At 43.6% G+C, this 19,472-nt stretch overlaps 1 long non-coding RNA gene across 2 annotated transcripts in view; it reads right to left on the bottom strand.

Annotated features, from left to right (window-relative positions):
- Positions 1 to 292: 292 nt before the first annotated feature.
- Positions 293 to 19,472, bottom strand: part of LOC307190095 — a 93,177-nt gene continuing 73,997 nt past the window's right edge. Inside the window, exons 3-4 of one of the 2 annotated variants that reach the window (XR_013829404.1) lie at positions 11,352 to 11,433; positions 293 to 377 (exon numbers count right to left, since the gene is read on the bottom strand). This is a non-coding gene — a long non-coding RNA (uncharacterized lncRNA). Of the gene's footprint in view, positions 378 to 11,347; positions 11,434 to 19,472 lie in introns of both variants that reach the window. The other variant, XR_013829405.1, reaches the window with a different exon arrangement.

The following is a 19,472-nucleotide window of genomic DNA, read 5'->3' as shown; positions in this document are numbered from 1 at the left end:
CAGAAAGGCAACAGGCCATTGAGAACTGGGCGCCTTGTTATGCTGATGGGCGGGATGTAAATTGCCAACAGACACTGGGGAGAAGTGTATGGTGTTTCCTGAAACATCTAAAAAACAAAGCAACCGAGCCTAGGGCACTTCCACTTATGGTCCTATAGCTTAGGGAAATTAAAATCAAAAAGACACAGCCACCCCAAAGTTTGGGACGCCTCTGTTTACAAGAACCTCGTTTACCGTACAAGTTCAATATCACAGAAAGTGAAAAATTGATAAAGAACTTGTGGTACTTACGTACAATGCAGTATTACTCGGCAATGAAATCTATGTCATCAGGCCCGTAGCAGCATAATGAGTGGATTCAGGTACGATGATTCTAACTGAAATGAGTCACACAGAAAAAGAAACATCATAAGATATCACTAATACACGGAATGTAAACTTGGCTACCCAGGAACTGCATTCCAAAACAGAACAGGGTCTCAAATTTAGAAAACCAACTTATGCTTGCTTAAGGGTAAAGGTGAGTTGGGGTGCTGCATAAAACCAGAGATCGAAATGAGCACAGATAAAGTTCCTTAAGCCAAATATGGAATAGACAAGAGCTACTCCTTGCTCAACGAAATGGACTCAACACCCCATATTAAACGCCTAAGAATGTACCTGACTAGTAAGTATCTTAAAACCTATGGATTGCTATGTCTCCAAAAGAGAATCAAGCGTGTGTACAGGGGCATAAACGCAGCAGTGATAGGATTGGAGAGGTTCGGTGAGCAAATGAAGACCCTTTTAAGTCATATTGCATGGTACCCATTACACGGGTCTCAACTCTCCAGGTTTAAGGTATTCTTCCTTCAGCTAAAACATGCATGTGGAACACAGAGTATGATCAACCATGTGAACGGGAGACGTGTTCAAATATGTCTCAGTTTTCCTCCCCTGGTACTCGGGTGCAACATTCCAGATGCTTTACTAACACTCTCCCGACTTGGAGAGTCAGTCCCTTTAACCTCCTGTTTGGCCCAGTTTGCAATTTCTGTGGAAGATGAACAGGAATAGCGAGAACCAATGAGAGACTAGCTGGAGGTGTCTGGACGGGCAAATTTAACTCTCATTTCCCAGCAGGAAGAGGAAATAACCAATGACTCAGCGTGCCGTGCCGGAACCAGATTAGGGCCTGAAGCCATCCTGCGGTGTTGCGGCCAGCTCACAAGAAAGCGAGTTGAAGAAAGGAGCTCAGGGGCACTGTAATTCACAAACCTGCAGAGTTATAAATGACAGCTATCGTCCAAAAATATACTGAAGTAAGGCTATCAAGAGGACTTGAAAGCGGGGCAGAATTGCAGGAAACCGATTTCAGGAGGTAGACTGGAATTGCATTGAAAGCATAGGAAAAGAGGCAGAACGTCCACAATGATGCACTTGGCCAAAAAGGGCGTATGCGTTTTTTCCTGAATATATTCAGGAAAAAACGCATACGCCCTTTTTGGCCAACCAAGCAAGCTTGCAAAGGAAATCTGCACTACAATGAAGTCTCACAACCCCCCGGTCAAAAGGGGCCTCTGAAAAAAGTGTAAAATCCAGAAAGGCAGGACAGGCCATGGAGAACTGGGAGCCTTGTTTTGCTGAAGGGCGGGATGTAAATTACCAACAGACACTCGAGAGAAGTGTATGGTGTTTCCTGAAACATCTAAAAAACAAAGCAACAGAGCCTAGGGCACTTCCACTTACGGTCCTATAGCTTAGGGAAATTAAAATCAAAAAGACACAGCCACCCCAAAGTTTGGAACGGCTCTGTTTACAAGAACCTCGTTTACAGTACAAGTTCAACATCGCAGAAAGTGAAAAATGGATAAAGAAGTTGTGGTATTTACTTACAAAGCAATATCACTCAGCAATGAAATCTATGTCATCAGGACCTTAGCAGCACAATGAGTGGATTCAGGTATGATGATTCTAACTGAAATAAGTCACACAGAAAAAGAAACATCATAAGATATCAGTAAGACACAGAATGTAAACTTGGCTACACAGGAACTGAATTACAGAACAGAACAGGGTCTCAAATTTAGAAAACCAACTTATGCTTGCTTAAGGGGAAAGGTGAGTTGGGGTGCTGCATAAAACCAGAGATCGAAATGAGCACAGATAAAGTTCCTTAAGCCAAATATGGAATAGACAAGAGCTACTCCTTGCTCAACGAAATGGACTCAACACCGCATACTAAACGCCTAAGAATGTACCTGACTAGTAAGTATCTTAAAACCTAGGGATTGCTATGTCTCCGAAAGAGAATCAAGCATGTGTACAGGGGCATAAACGCAGCAGTGATAGGATAGGAGAGAGTCGGTGAGGAAATGAAGACCCTTTGAAGTCATATTGCATGGTACCCATTACACGGGTTTCAACTACCCAGGTTTAAGGTATTCTTCCTTCAGCTAAAACATGCATGTGGAACCTAGAGTATGATCAACCATGTGATCGGGAGACGTGTTCTAATATGTCTCAGTTTTCGTACCCTGGTACTCGGGTGCAACATTCCAGACGCTTTACTTACACTCTCCCGACTTGGAGAGTCAGTCCCTTTAACCTCCTGTTTGGCCCAGTTTGCAATTTCTGCGGAAGATGAACAGGAATACGGAGAACCAATGAGAGACTAGGTGGAGGTATCTGGACGGGCAAATTTAACTCTCACTTCCCACCAGGAAGAGGAAATAACCAAAGGCTCAGCATGCCGTGCCGGAACCAGATTAGAGCCTGAAGCCATCCTGCGGTGTTGCGGCCAGCTCAAAAGAAAGCGAGTTGAAGAAAGGAGCTCAGGGGCACTGTAATTCACAAACCTGCAGAGTTATAAATGACAGCTATCGTCCAAAAATATACTGAAGTAAGGCTGCCAAGAGGACTTGAAAGCGGGGCAGAATTGCAGGAAACCGATTTCAGGAGGTAGACTGGAATTGCATTGAAAGCATAGGAAAAGAGGCAGAACGTCCACAATGATGCACTTGGCCAAAAAGGGCGTATGCGTTTTTTCCTGAATATATTCAGGAAAAAACGCATACGCACTTTTTGGCCAACCAAGCAAGCTTGCAAAGGAAATCTGCACTACAATGAAGTCTCACATCCCCCCAGTCAAAAGGGCCATCTGAAAAAAGTGTAAAATCCAGAAAGGCAGGACAGGCCATGGAGAACTGGGAGCCGTGTTATGCTGATGGGCGGGATGTAAATTGCCAACAGACACTCGGGAGAAGTGTATGCTGTTTCCTGGAACATCTAAAAAACAAAGCAACAGAGCCTAGGGCACTTCCACTTACAGTCCTATAGCTTAGGGAAATTCAATTCAATAAGACACAGCCACCCCAAAGATGGGGACGCCTCTGTTTACAAGAACCTCGTTTACAGTACAAGTTCAACATCGCAGAAAGTGAAAAATGGATAAAGAAGTTGTGGTATTTACTTACAAAGCAATATCACTCAGCAATGAAATCTATGTCATCAGGCCCTTAGCAGCACAATGAGTGGATTCAGGTACGATGATTCTAACTGAAATAAGTAACACAGAAAAAGAAACATCATAAGATATCAGTAATACACAGAATGTAAACTTGGCTACACAGGAACTGAATTACAAAACAGAACAGGGTCTCAAATTTAGAAAACCAACTTATGCTTGCTTAAGGGAAAAGGTGAGTTTGGGTGCTGCATAAAACCAGAGATTGAAATGAGCACAGATAAAGTTCCTTAAGCCAAATATGGAATAGACAAGAGCTACTCCTTGCTCGATGAAATGGACTCAACACCGCATATTAAACGCCTACGAATGTACCTGACTAGTAATTATCTTAAAACCTATGGATTGCTATGTCTCCGAAAGGGAATCAAGCATGTGTACAGGGACATAAACGCAGCATTGATAGGATTGGAGAGGTTCGGTGAGCAAATGAAGACCCTTTGAAGTCATATTGCATGGTACCCATTCCACGGGTTTCAACTACCCAGGTTTAAGGTATTCTTCCTTCAGCTAAAACATGCATGTGGAACCTAGAGTATGATCAACCATGTGATCGGGAGACGTGTTCAAATATGTCTCAGTTTTCGTACCTGGTACTCGGGTGCAACATTCCAGACGCTTTACTAACACTCTCCCGACTTTGAGAGTCAGACCCTTTAACCTCCTGTTTGGCCCAGTTTGCAATTTCTGCGGAAGATGAACAGGAATAGAGAGAACCAATGACAGACTAGCTGGAGGTGTCTGGACGGGCAAATTTAACTCTCATTTCCCACCAGCAAGAGGAATTAACCAAAGGCTCAGCGTGCCGGGCCGGAACCAGATTAGGGCCTGAAGCCATCCTGCGGTGTTGCGGCCAGGTCACAAGAAAGCGAGTTGAAGAAAGGAGCTCAGGGGCACTGTAATTCACAAACCTGCAGTGTTATAAATGACAGCTATCTTACAAAAATATACTGAAGTAAGGCTGCCAAGAGGACTTGAAAGCGGGGCAGAATTGCAGGAAACCGATTTCAGGAGATAGACTGGAATTGCATTGAAAGCATAGGAAAAGAGGCAGAACGTCCACAATGATGCACTTGGCCAAAAAGGGCGTATGCGTTTTTTCCTGAATATATTCAGGAAAAAACGCATACGCTCTTTTTGGCCAACCAAGCAAACTTGCAAAGGAAATCTGCACTACAATGAAGTCTCACTTCCCCCCGGTCAAAAGGGCCATCTGAAAAAAGTGTAAAATCCAGAAAGGCAGGACGGACCATGGAGAACTGGGAGCCTTGTTATGCTGATGGGCGGGATGTAAATTGCCAACAGACACTAGGGAGAAGTGTATGGTGTTTCCTGAAACATCTAAAAAACAAAGCAACAGAGCCTAGGGCACTTCCACTTATTGTCCTATAGCTTAGGGAAATGAAAATCAAAAAGACACCGCCACCCAAAAGTTTGGGACGCCTCTGTTTACAAGAACCTCTTTTACCGTACAAGTTCAATATCACAGAAAGTGAAAAATGGTTAAAGAACTTGTGATACTTACGTACAATGCAGTATCACTCAGCAATGAAATCTATGTCATCAGGCCCGTAGCAGCATAATGAGTGGATTCAGGTACGATGATTCTAACTGAAATAAGTCACACAGAAAAAGAAACATCATAAGATATCACTAATACACGGAATGTAAACTTGGCTACACAGGAACTGAATTCCAAAACAGAACAGGGTCTCAAATTTAGAAAACCAACTTCTGCTTGCTTAAGGGGAAAGGTGAGTTGGGGTGCTGCATAAAACCAGAGATTGAAATGAGCACAGATAAAGTTCCTTAAGCCAAATATGGAATAGACAAGAGCTACTCCTTGCTCAACGAAATGGACTCAACACCCCATATTAAACGCCTAAGAATGTACCTGACTAGTAAGTATCTTAAAACCTATGGATTGCTATGTCTCCAAAAGAGAATCAAGCATGTGTACAGGGGCATAAACGCAGCAGTGATAGGATTGGAGCTGCTCGGTGAGCAAATGCAGACCCTTTGAAGTCATATTGCATGGTACCCATTCCATGGGTCTCCACTCTCCAGGTTTAAGGTATTCTTCCTTCAGCTAAAACATGCATGTGGAACCCAGAGTATGATCAACTGTGTGAATGGGAGATGTGTTCAAATATGTCTCAGTTTTCCTCCCCTGGTACTCGGGTGCAACATTCCAGACGCTTTACTAACACTCTCCCGACTTGGAGAGTCAGTCCCTTTAACCTCCTGTTTGGCCCAGTTTGCAATTTCTGCAGAAGATGAACAGGAATAGGGAGAACCAATGAGAGACTAGCTGGCGGTGTCTGGATGGGCAAATTTAACTCTCATTTCCAACCAGGAAGAGGAATTAACCAAAGGCTCAGCATACCGTGCCGGAACCAGATTAGGGCCTGAAGCCATCCTGCGGTGTTGCGGCCAGGTCACAAGAAAGCGAGTGGAAGAAAGGAGCTCAGGGGCACTGTAATTCACAAACCTGCAGAGTTATAAATGACAGCTATCGTCCAAAAATATACTGAAGTAAGGCTGCCAAGAGGACTTGAAAGCGGGGCAGAATTGCAGGAAACCGATTTCAGGAGGTAGACTGGAATTGCATTGAAAGCATAGGAAAAGAGGCAGAACGTCCACAATGATGCACTTGGCCAAAAATGGCGTATGTGTTTTTTCCTGAATATATTCAGGAAAAAACGCATACGCCCTTTTTGGCCAACCAAGCAAACTTGCAAAGGAAATCTGCACTACAATGAAGTCTCACTTCCCCCCGGTCAAAAGGGCCATCTGAAAAAAGTGTAAAATCCAGAAAGGCAGGACAGGCCATGGAGAACTGGGAGCCTTGTTATGCTGATGGGCGGGATGTAAATTGCCAACAGACACTCGGGAGAAGTGTATGGTGTTTCCTGAAACATCTAAAAAACAAAGCAAAGAGCCTAGGGCACTTCCACTTATGGTCCTATAGCTTAGGGAAATTAAAATCAAAAAGACACAGCCACCCCAAAGTTTGGGACGCCTCTGTTTACAAGAACGTCGTTTACCGTACAAGTTCAATATCACAGAAAGTGAAAAATGGATAAAGAACTTGTGGTACTTACGTACAATGCAGTATCACTCAGCAATGAAATCTATGTCATCAGGCCCGTAGCATCATAATGAGTGGATTCAGGTACGATGATTCTAACTGAAATAAGTCACACAGAAAAGGAAACATCATAAGGTATCACTAATACACGAAATGTAAACTTGGCTACACAGGAACTGAATTCCAAAACCGAACAGGGTCTCAAATTTAGAAAACCAACTTATGCTTGCTTAAGGGGAAAGGTGAGTTGGGGTACTGCATAAAACCAGAGACTGAAATGAGCACAGATAAAGTTCCTTAAGCCAAATATGGAATAGACAAGAGCTACTCCTTGCTCAACGAAATGGACTCAACACCGCATATTAAACGCCTAAGAATGTACCTGACTAGTAAGTATCTTAAAACCTATGGAATGCTATGTCTCCAAAAGAGAATCAACCGTGTGTACAGGGATGGAAACGCAGCAGTGATACGATTGGAGAGGTTCGGTGAGCAAATGAAGACCCTTTGAAGTCATATTGCATGGTACCCATTCCACGGGTCTCAACTCTCCAGCTTTAAGGTATTCTTCCTTCAGCTAAAACATGCATGTGGAACCCAGAGTATGATCAACCGTGTGAACGGGAGACGTGTTCAAATATGTCTCAGTTTTCCTCCCCTGGTACTCGGGTGCAACATTCCAGACGCTTTACTAACACTCTCCCCACTTGGAGAGTCAGCGCCTTTAACCTCCTGTTTGGCCCAGTTTGCAATTTCTGCGGAAGATGAACAGGAATAGGGAGAACCAATGAGAGACTAGTTGGAGGTGTCAGGACGGGCAAATTTAACTCTCATTTCCCACTAGGAAGAGGAAATAACCAAAGGCTCAGCGTGCCGTGCCGGAACCAGATTAGGGCCTGAAGCCATCCTGCGGTGTTGATGCCAGCTCAAAAGAAAGCGAGTTGAAGAAGGGAGCTCAAGGGCACTGTAATTCACAAACCTGCAGAGTTATAAATGACAGCTATCGTCCAAAAATATACTGAAGTAAGGCTGCCAAGAGGACTTGAAAGCGGGGCAGAATTGCAGGAAACCGATTTCAGGAGGTAGACTGGAATTGCATTGAAAGCATAGGAAAAGATGCAGAACGTCCACAATGATGCACTTGGCCAAAAAGGGCATATGCGTTTTTTCCTGAATATATTCAGGAAGAAATGCATGTGCCCTTTTTGGCCAACCAAGCAAGCTTGCAAAGGAAATCTGCACTACAATGAAGTCTCACTTCCCCCCGGTCAAAAGGGCCATCTGAAAAAAGTGTAAAATCCAGAAAGGCAGGACAGGCCATGGAGAACTGGGAGCCTTGTTATGCTGATGGGCGGGATGTAAATTGCCAACAGACACTCGGGAGAAGTGTATGGTGTTTCCTGAAACATCTAAAAAACAAAGCAAAGAGCCTAGGGCACTTCCACTTATGGTCCTATAGCTTAGGGAAATTAAAATCAAAAAGACACAGCCACCCCAAAGTTTGGGACGCCTCTGTTTACAAGAACCTCGTTTACAGTACAAGTTCAACATCGCAGAAAGTGAAAAATGGATAAAGAAGTTGTGGTATTTACTTACAAAGCAATATCACTCAGCAATGAAATCTATGTCATCAGGCCCTTAGCAGCACAATGAGTGGATTCAGGTATGATGATTCTAACTGAAATAAGTCACACAGAAAAAGAAACATCATAAGATATCAGTAATACACGGAATATAAACTTGGCTACACAGGAACTGAATTACAGAACAAAACAGGGTCTCAAATTTAGAAAACCAACTTATGTTTGCTTAAGGGTAAAAGTCAATTGGGGTGCTGCATAAAACCAGAGATTGAAATGAGCACAGATAAAGTTCCTTAAGCCAAATATGGAATAGACAAGAGCTACTCCTTGCTCAACGAAATGGACTCAACACCCCATATTAAACGCCTAAGAATGTACCTGACTAGTAAGTATCTTAAAACCTATGGATTGCTATGTCTCTGAAAGAGAATCAAGCATGTGTACAGGGGCATAAACGCAGCAGTGATAGGACTGGAGAGGTTCGGTGAGCAAATGAAGACCCCTTGAAGGCATATTGCGTGGTACCCATTCCACGGGTCTCAACTCTCCAGGTTTAAGGTATTCTTCCTTCAGCTAAAACATGCATGTGGAACCTAGAGTATCATCAACCATGTGATCGGGAGACGTGTTCAAATATGTCTCAGTTTTCGTACCCTGGTACTCGGGTGCAACATTCCAGACGCTTTACTAACACTCTCCCGACTTGGAGAGTCTGTCCCTTTAACCTCCTGTTTGGCCCAGTTTGCAATTTCTGCAGAAGATGAACAGGAATAGCGAGAACCAATGAGAGACTACCTGGAGGTGTCTGGACGGGCAAATTTAACTCTCATTTCCCACCAGGAAGAGGAAATAACCAAAGGCTCAGCGTGCCATGCCAGAACCAGATTTGGGCCTGAAGCCATCCTGTGGTGTTGCGGCCAGGTCACAAGAAAGCGAGTTGAAGAAAGGAGCTCAGGGGCACTGTAATTCACAAACCTGCAGAGTTATAAATGACAGCTATCGTCCAAAAATATACTGAAGTAAGGCTGCCAAGCGGACTTGAAAGCGGGGCAGAATTGCAGGAAACCGATTTCAGGAGGTAGACTGGAATTGCATTGAAAGCATAGGAAAAGAGGCAGAGCGTCCACAATGATGCACTTGGCCAAAAAGGGCGTATGCGTTTTTTCCTGAATATATTCAGGGAAAAACGCATACGCCCTTTTTGGCCAACCAAGCAAACTTGCAAAGGAAATCCGCACTACAATGAAGTCTCACTTCCCCCCGGTCAAAAGGGCCATCTGAAAAAAGTGTAAAATCCAGAAAGGCAGGACAGGCCATGGAGAACTGGGAGCCTTGTTATGCTGATGGGCGGGATGTAAATTGCCAACAGACACTCCGGAGAAGTGTATGGTGTTTCCTGAAACATCTAAAAAACAAAGCAACAGAGCCTAGGGCACTTTAACTTAAGGTCCTATAGCATAGGGAAATTAAAATCAAAAAGACACAGCCACCCCAAAGTTTGGAACGGCTCTGTTTACAAGAACCTCGTATACAGTACAAGTTCAACATCGCAGAAAGTGAAAAATGGATAAAGAAGTTGTGGTATTTACTTACAAAGCAATATCACTCAGCAATGAAATCTATGTCATCAGGCCCGTAGCAGCACAATGAGTGGATTCAGGTATGATGATTCTAACTGAAATAAGTCACAGAGAAAAAGAAACATCTTAAGATATCAGTAATACACGGAATGTAAACTTGGCTACACAGGAACTGCATTCCAAAACAGAACAGTGTCTCAAATATAGAAAACCAACTTATGTTTGCTTAAGGGTAACGGTGAGTTGGCGTGCTGCATAAAACCAGAGATTGAAATGAGCACAGATAAAGTTCCTTAAGCCAAATATGGAATAGACAAGAGCTACTCCTTGCTGAATGAAATGGACTCAACACCGCATATTAAACGCCTAAGAATTTACCTGACTAGTAAGTATCTTAAAACCTATGGATTGCTATGTCTCCGAAAGAGAATCATGCTTGTGTACAGGGGCATAAACGCAGCAGTGATAGGATTGGAGAGGTTCGGTGAGCAAATGAAGACCCTTTGAACTCATATTGCGTGGTACCCATTTCACGGGTTTCAACTACCCAGGTTTAAGGTATTCTTCCTTCAGCTAAAACATGCATGTGGAACCTAGAGTATGATCAACCATGTGATTGGGAGATGTGTTCAAATATGTCTCAGTTTTCGTACCTTGGTACTCGGTGCAACATGCCAAACACTTTACTGACACTCTCCCGACTTGGAGAGTCAGTCCCTTTAACCTCCTGTTTGGCCCAGTTTGCAATTTCTGCGGAAGATGAACAGGAATAGCGAGAACCAATGAGAGACTAGCTGGAGGTGTCTGGACGGGCAAATTTAACTCTCATTTCCCACCAGGAAGAGGAAATAACCAAAGGCTCAGCGTGCCGTGCCGGAACCAGATTAGGGCCTGGAGCCATCCTGCGTTGTTGCGGCCAGGTCACAAGAAAGCGAGTTGAAGAAAGGAGCTCAGGGGCACTGTAATTCACAAACCTGCAGAGTTATAAATGACAGCTATCGTCCAAGAATATACTGAAGTAAGGCTGCCAAGAGGACTTGAAAGCGGGGCAGAATTGCAGGAAACCGATTTCAGAAGGTAGACTGGAATTGCATTGAGAGCATAGGAAAAGAGGCAGAATGTCCACAATGATGCACTTGGCCAAAAAGGGCGTATGCGTTTTTTCCTGAATATATTCAGGAAAAAACGCATACGCCCTTTTTGGCCAACCAAGCAAGCTTGCAAAGGAAATCTGCACTACAATGAAGTCTCACTTCCCCCCGGTCAAAAGGGCCATCTGAAAAAAGTGTAAAATCCAGAAAGGCAGGAAAGGCCATGGAGAACTGGGAGCCTTGTTATGCTGATGGGTGGGATGTAAATTGCCAACAGACACTGGGGAGAAGTGTATGGTGTTTACTGAAACATCTATACAACAAAGCAACAGAGCCTAGGGCACTTCCACTTATGGTCCTATAGCTTAGGGAATTTAAAATCAAAAAGACACAGCCACCCCAAAGTTTGGAACGGCTCTGTTTACAAAAACCTCGTTTACCATACAAGTTCAATATCACAGAAAGTGAAAAATGGATAAAGAACTTGTGGTACTTACGTACAATGCAGTATCACTCAGCAATGAAATCTATGTCATTAGGCCCGTAGCAGTATAATGAATGGATTCAGGTACGATGATTCTAACTGAAATAAGTCACACAAAAAAAGAAACATCATAAGATATCACTAATACACGGAATGTAAACTTGGCTACACAGGAACTGAATTCCAAAACAGAACAGGGTCTCAAATTTAGAAAACAAACTTATGCTTGCTTAAGGGGAAAGGTGAGATGGGGTGCTGCATAAAACCAGAGATTGAAATGAGCACAGATAAAGTTCCTTAAGCCAAATATGGAATAGACAAAAGCTACTCCTTGCTCAACGAAATGGACTCAACACCCCATATAAAACGCCTAGGAATGTACCTGACTAGTAAGTATCTTAAAACCTATGGATTGCTAGGTCTCCAAAAGAGAATCAAGCGTGTGAACAGGGGCATAAATGCAGCAGTGATAGGATTGGAGAGGTTCGGTGAGCAAATGAAGACCCTTTGAAGTCATATTACATGGTACCCATTACACGGGACTCAACTCTCCATGTTTAAGGTATTCTTCCTTCAGCTAAAACATGCATGTGGAACCCAGAGTATGATCAACCGTGTGAACGGGAGACGTGTTCAAATATGTCTCTTTTTTCCTCCCCTGGTACTCGGGTGCAACATTCCAGACGCTTTACTAACACTCTCCCCACTTGGAGAGTCAGCGCCTTTAACCTCCTGTTTGGCCCAGTTTGCAATTTCTGCGGAAGATGAACAGGAATAGGGAGAACCAATGAGAGACTAGCTGGAGGTGTCTAGACGGGCAAATTTAACTCTCATTTCCCACCAGGAAGAGGAAATAACCAAAGGCTCAGCGTGCCGTGCCGGAACCAGATTAGGGCCTGAAGCCATCCTGCGGTGTTGCGGCCAGCTCACAAGAAAGCGAGTTGAAGAAAGGAGCTCAGGGGCACTGTAATTCACAAACCTGCAGAGTTATAAATGACAGCTATCGTCCAAAAATAGACTGAAGTAAGGCTGCCAAGAGGACTTGAAAGCGGGGCAGAATTGCAGGAAACCGATTTCAGGAGGTAGACTGCAATTGCATTGAAAGCATAGGAAAAGAGGCAGAACGTCCACAATGATGCACTTGGCCAAAAAGGGCGTATGCGTTTGTTCCTGAATATATTCAGGAAAAAACGCATACGCCCTTTTTGGCCAACCAAGCAAGCTCGCAAAGGAAATCTGCACTACAATGAAGTCTCACTTCCCCCCGGTCAAAAGGGCCATCTGAAAAAAGTGTAAAATCCAAAAAGGCAGGACAGGCCATGGAGAACTGGGAGCCTTGTTATGCTGATGGGCGGGATGTAAATTGCCAACAGACACTCGGGAGAAGTGTATGGTGTTTCCTGAAACATCTAAAAAACAAAGCAACAGAGCCTAGGGCACTTCCACTTATGGTCCTATAGCTTAGGGAAATTAAAATCAAAAAGACACAGCCACCCCAAAGTATGGAACGGCTCTGTTTACAAGAACCTAGTTTACAGTACAAGTTCAACATTGCAGAAAGTGAAAAATGGATAAAGAAGTTGTGGTATTTTCTTACAAAGCAATATCACTCAGCTATGAAATCTATGTCATCAGGCCCTTAGCAGCACAATGAGTGGATTCAGGTATGATGATTCTAACTGAAATAAGTCACACAGAAAAAGAAACATCATAAGATAGCCGTAATACACGGAATGTAAACTTGGCTACACAGGAACTGAATTACAGAACAGAACAGGGTCTCTAATTTAGAAAAGCAACTTATGCTTGCTTAAGGGGAAAGGTGAGTTGGGGTGCTACATGAAACCAGAGATTGAAATGAGCACAGATAAAGTTCCTTAAGCCAACTATGGAATAGACAAGAGCTACTCCTTGCTCAACGAAATGGACTCAACACCGCATATTAAACGCCTAAGAATGTACCTGACTAGTAAGTATCTTAAAACCTATGGATTACTATGTCTCCAAAAGAGAATCTAGCGTGTGTACAGGGGCATAAACGCAGCAGTGATAGGATTGGAGAGGTTCGGTGAGCAAATGAAGACCCTTTGAAGTCATATTGCATGGTACCCATTCCACGGGTTTCAACTACCCAGGTTTAAGGTATTCTTCCTTCAGCTAAAACATGCATGTGGAACCCAGAGTATGATCAACCGTGTGAACGGGAGACGTGTTCAAATATGTCTCAGTTTTCCTCCCCTGGTTCTCGGGTGCAACATTCCAGATGCTTTACTAACACTCTCCCCACTTGGAGAGTCAGCGCCTTTAACCTCTTGTTTCGCCCAGTTTGCAATTTCTGCGGAAGATGAACAGGAATAGGGAGAACCAATGAGAGACTAGCTGGAGGTGTCTGGACGGGCAAATTTAACTCTCATTTCCCACCAGGAAGAGGAAATAACCAAAGGCTCAGCGTGCCGTGCCAGAACCAGATTAGGGCCTGAAGCCATCCTGCGGTGTTGCGGCCAGCTCACAAGAAAGCGAGTTGAAGAAAGGAGCTCAGGGGCACTGTAATTCACAAAACTGCAGTGTTATAAATGACAGCTATCGTCCAAAAATATACTGAAGTAAGGCTGCCAAGAGGACTTGAAAGCGGGGCAGAATTGCAGGAAACCGATTTCAGGAGGTAGACTGGAATTGCATTGAAAGCATAGGAAAAGAGGCAGAACGTCCACAATGATGCACTTGGCCAAAAAGGGCGTATGCGTTTTTTCCTGAATATATTCAGGAAAAAACGCATACGCCCTTTTTGGCCAACCAAGCAAGCTTGCAAAGGAAATCTGCACTACAATGAAGTCTCACTTCCCCCCGGTGAAAAGGGCCATGTGAAAAAAGTGTAAAATCCAGAAAGGCAGGACAGGCCATGGAGAACTGGAAGCCTTCTTATGCTGATGGGCGGGATGTAAATTGCCAACAGACACTCGGGAGAAGTGTATGGTGTTTCCTGAAACATCTAAAAAACAAAGCAACAGAGCCTAGGGCACTTCCACTTATGGTCCTATAGCTTAGGGAAATTAAAATCAAAAAGACACAGCCACCCCAAAGTTTGGAACGGCTCTGTTTACAAGAACCTCGCTTACAGTACAAGTTCAATATCACAGAAAGTGAAAAATGGATAAAGAACTTGTGGTACTTACGTACAATGCAGTATCACTCAACAATGAAATCTATATCATCAGGCCCGTAGCAGCATAATGAGTGGATTCAGGTATGATGATTCTAACTGAAATAAGTCACACAGAAAAAGAAACATCATAAGATATCACTAATACACGGAATGTAAACATGGCTACACAGGAACTGAATTCCAAAACAGAACAGGGTCTCAAATTTAGAAAACCAACTTATGCTTGCTTAAGGGGAAAGGTGAGTTGGGGTGCTGCATAAAACCAAAGATTGAAATAAGCACAGATGAAGTTCCTTAAGCCAAATATGGAATAGACAAGAGCTACTCCTTGCTCAACGAAATGGACTCAACACCCCATATAAAACGCCTAAGAATGTACCTGACTAGTAAGTATCTTAAAACCTATGGATTGCTATGTCTCCAAAAGAGAATCAAGCGTGTGTACAGGGGCATAAACGCAGCAGTGATAGGATTGGAGAGGTTCGGTGAGCAAATGAAGACCCTTTGAAGTCATATTGCCTGGTACCCATTCCACGAGTTTCAACTACCAAGTTTTAAGGTATTCTTCCTTCAGCTAAAACATGCATGTGGAACCTAGAGTATGATCAACCATGTGATCGGGAGACGTGTTCAAATATGTCTCAGTTTTCGTACGCTGGTACTCGGATGCAACATTCCAGACGCTTTACTAACAATCTCCCCACTTGGAGAGTCAGCGCCTTTAACCTCCTGTTTGGCCCAGTTTGCAATTTCTGATGAATATGAACAGGAATAGCGAGAACCAATGAGAGACTAGCTGGAGGTGTCTGGACGGGCAAATTTAACTCTCATTTCCCACCAGGAGGAGGAATTAACCAAAGGCTCAGCGTGCCGTGCCGGAACCAGATTAGGGCCTGAAGCCATCCTGCGGTGTTCTGGCCAGCTCGAAAGAAAGCGAGTTGAAGAAAGGAGCTCAGGGGCACTGTAATTCACAAACCTGCAGAGTTATAAATGACAGCTATCGTCCAAAAATATACTGAAGTAAGGCTGCCAAGAGGACTTGAAAGCGGGGCAGAATTGCAGGAAACCGATTTCAGGAGGTAGACTGGAATTGCATTGAAAGCATAGGAAAAGAGGCAGAACGTCCACAATGATGCACTTGGCCAAAAAGGGCGTATGTGTCTTTTCCTGAATATATTCAGGAAAAAACGCATACGCCCTTTTTGGCCAACCAAGCAAGCTTGCAAAGGAAATCTGCACTACAATGAAGTCTCACTTCCGCCCGGTCAAAAGGGCCATCTGAAAAAAGTGTAAACTCCAGAAAGGCAGGACAGGCCATGGAGAACTGGGAGCCTTGTTATGCTGATGGGCGGGATGTAAATTGCCAACAGACACTCGGGAGAAGTGTATGGTGTTTCCTGAAACATCTAAAAAACAAAGCAACAGAGCCTAGGGCACTACCACTTATGGTCCTATAGCTTAGGGAAATTGAAATCAAAAAGACACAGCCACCCCAAAGTTTGGGACGCCTCTGTTTACAAGAACCTCGTTTACAGTACAAGTTCAACATTGCAGAAAGTGAAAAATGGATAAAGAAGTTGTGGTATTTTCTTACAAAGCAATATCACTCAGCTATGAAATCTATGTCATCAGGCCCTTAGCAGCACAATGAGTGGATTCAGGTATGATGATTCTAACTGAAATAAGTCACACAGAAAAAGAAACATCATAAGATATCCGTAATACACGGAATGTAAACTTGGCTACACAGGAACTGAATTACAGAACAGAACAGGGTCTCTAATTTAGAAAAGCAACTTATGCTTGCTTAAGGGGAAAGGTGAGTTGGGGTGCTACATAAAACCAGAGATTGAAATGAGCACAGATAAAGTTCCTTAAGCCAACTATGGAATAGACAAGAGCTACTCCTTGCTCAACGAAATGGACTCAACACCGCATATTAAACGCCTAAGAATGTACCTGACTAGTAAGTATCTTAAAACCTATGGATTACTATGTCTCCAAAAGAGAATCTAGCGTGTGTACAGGGGCATAAACGCAGCAGTGATAGGATTGGAGAGGTTCGGTGAGCAAATGAAGACCCTTTGAAGTCATATTGCATGGTACCCATTCCACGGGTTTCAACTACCCAGGTTTAAGGTATTCTTCCTTCAGCTAAAACATGCATGTGGAACCCAGAGTATGATCAACCGTGTGAACGGGAGACGTGTTCAAATATGTCTCAGTTTTCCTCCCCTGGTTCTCGGGTGCAACATTCCAGATGCTTTACTAACACTCTCCCCACTTGGAGAGTCAGCGTCTTTAACCTCCTGTTTCGCCCAGTTTGCAATTTCTGCGGAAGATGAACAGGAATAGCGAGAACCAATGAGAGACTAGCTGGAGGTGTCTGGACGGGCAAATTTAACTCTCATTTCCCACCAGGAAGAGGAAATAACCAAAGGCTCAGCGTGCCGTGCTGGAACCAGATTAGGGCCTGAAGCCATCCTGCGGTGTTGCGGCCAGCTCACAAGAAAGCGAGTTGAAGAAAGGAGCTCAGGGGCACTGTAATTCACAAAACTGCAGTGTTATAAATGACAGCTATCGTCCAAAAATATACTGAAGTAAGGCTGCCAAGAGGACTTGAAAGCGGGGCAGAATTGCAGGAAACCGATTTCAGGAGGTAGACTGGAATTGCATTGAAAGCATAGGAAAAGAGGCAGAACGTCCACAATGATGCACTTGGCCAAAAAGGGCGTATGCGTTTTTTCCTGAATATATTCAGGAAAAAACGCATACGCCCTTTTTGGCCAACCAAGCAAGCTTGCAAAGGAAATCTGCACTACAATGAAGTCTCACTTCCCCCCGGTGAAAAGGGCCATGTGAAAAAAGTGTAAAATCCAGAAAGGCAGGACAGGCCATGGAGAACTGGGAGCCTTGTTATGCTGATGGGCGGGATGTAAATTGCCAACAGACACTCGGGAGAAGTGTATGGTGTTTCCTGAAACATGTAAAAAACAAAGCAACAGAGCCTAGGGCACTTCCACTTATGGTCCTATAGCTTAGGGAAATTAAAATCAAAAAGACACAGCCACCCCAAAGTTTGGAACGGCTCTGTTTACAAGAACCTCGCTTACAGTACAAGTTCAATATCACAGAAAGTGAAAAATGGATAAAGAACTTGTGGTACTTACGTACAATGCAGTATCACTCAACAATGAAATCTATATCATCAGGCCCGTAGCAGCATAATGAGTGGATTCAGGTATGATGATTCTAACTGAAATAAGTCACACAGAAAAAGAAACATCATAAGATATCACTAATACACGGAATGTAAACATGGCTACACAGGAACTGAATTCCAAAACAGAACAGGGTCTCAAATTTAGAAAACCAACTTATGCTTGCTTAAGGGGAAAGGTGAGTTGGGGTGCTGCATAAAACCAAAGATTGAAATAAGCACAGATGAAGTTCCTTAAGCCAAATATGGAATAGACAAGAGCTACTCCTTGCTCAACGAAATGGACTCAACACCCCATATAAAACGCCTAAGAATGTACCTGACTAGTAAGTATCTTAAAACCTATGGATTGCTATGTCTCCAAAAGAGAATCAAGCGTGTGTACAGGGGCATAAACGCAGCAGTGATAGGATTGGAGAGGTTCGGTGAGCAAATGAAGACCCTTTGAAGTCATATTGCATGGTACCCATTCCACGAGTTTCAACTACCAAGTTTTAAGGTATTCTTCCTTCAGCTAAAACATGCATGTGGAACCTAGAGTATGATCAACCATGTGATCGGGAGACGTGTTCAAATATGTCTCAGTTTTCGTACGCTGGTACTCGGATGCAACATTCCAGACGCTTTACTAACAATCTCCCCACTTGGAGAGTCAGCGCCTTTAACCTCCTGTTTGGCCCAGTTTGCAATTTCTGATGAAGATGAACAGGAATAGCGAGAACCAATGAGAGACTAGCTGGAGGTGTCTGGACGGGCAAATTTAACTCTCATTTCCCACCAGGAAGAGGAATTAACCAAAGGCTCAGCGTGCCGTGCCGGAACGAGATTAGGGCCTGAAGCCATCCTGCGGTGTTCTGGCCAGCTCAAAAGAAAGCGAGTTGAAGAAAGGAGCTCAGGGGCACTGTAATTCACAAACCTGCAGAGTTATAAATGACAGCTATCGTCCAAAAATATACTGAAGTAAGGCTGCCAAGAGGACTTGAAAGCGGGGCAGAATTGCAGGAAACCGATTTCAGGAGGTAGACTGGAATTGCATTGAAAGCATAGGAAAAGAGGCAGAACGTCCACAATGATGCACTTGGCCAAAAAGGGCGTATGTGTCTTTTCCTGAATATATTCAGGAAAAAACGCATACGCCCTTTTTGGCCAACCAAGCAAGCTTGCAAAGGAAATCTGCACTACAATGAAGTCTCACTTCCGCCCGGTCAAAAGGGCCATCTGAAAAAAGTGTAAAATCCAGAAAGGCAGGACAGGCCATGGAGAACTGGGAGCCTTGTTATGCTGATGGGCGGGATGTAAATTGCCAACAGACACTCGGGAGAAGTGTATGGTGTTTCCTGAAACATCTAAAAAACAAAGCAACAGAGCCTAGGGCACTACCACTTATGGTCCTATAGCTTAGGGAAATTAAAATCAAAAAGACACAGCCACCCCAAAGTTTGGGACGCCTCTGTTTACAAGAACCTCGTTTACAGTACAAGTTCAACATTGCAGAAAGTGAAAAATGGATAAAGAAGTTGTGGTATTTTCTTACAAAGCAATATCACTCAGCTATGAAATCTATGTCATCAGGCCCTTAGCAGCACAATGAGTGGATTCAGGTATGATGATTCTAACTGAAATAAGTCACACAGAAAAAGAAACATCATAAGATATCCGTAATACACGGAATGTAAACTTGGCTACACAGGAACTGAATTACAGAACAGAACAGGGTCTCTAATTTAGAAAAGCAACTTATGCTTGCTTAAGGGG

Source organism: Stenella coeruleoalba (assembly GCF_951394435.1).
Source record: "Stenella coeruleoalba genome assembly, chromosome: 8".
NCBI classification, from domain to species: Eukaryota; Metazoa; Chordata; class Mammalia; order Artiodactyla; family Delphinidae; genus Stenella; species Stenella coeruleoalba.
Note: the sequence above shows the minus strand (reverse complement) of the source record. Positions and strands in the feature narration are given on the sequence as shown.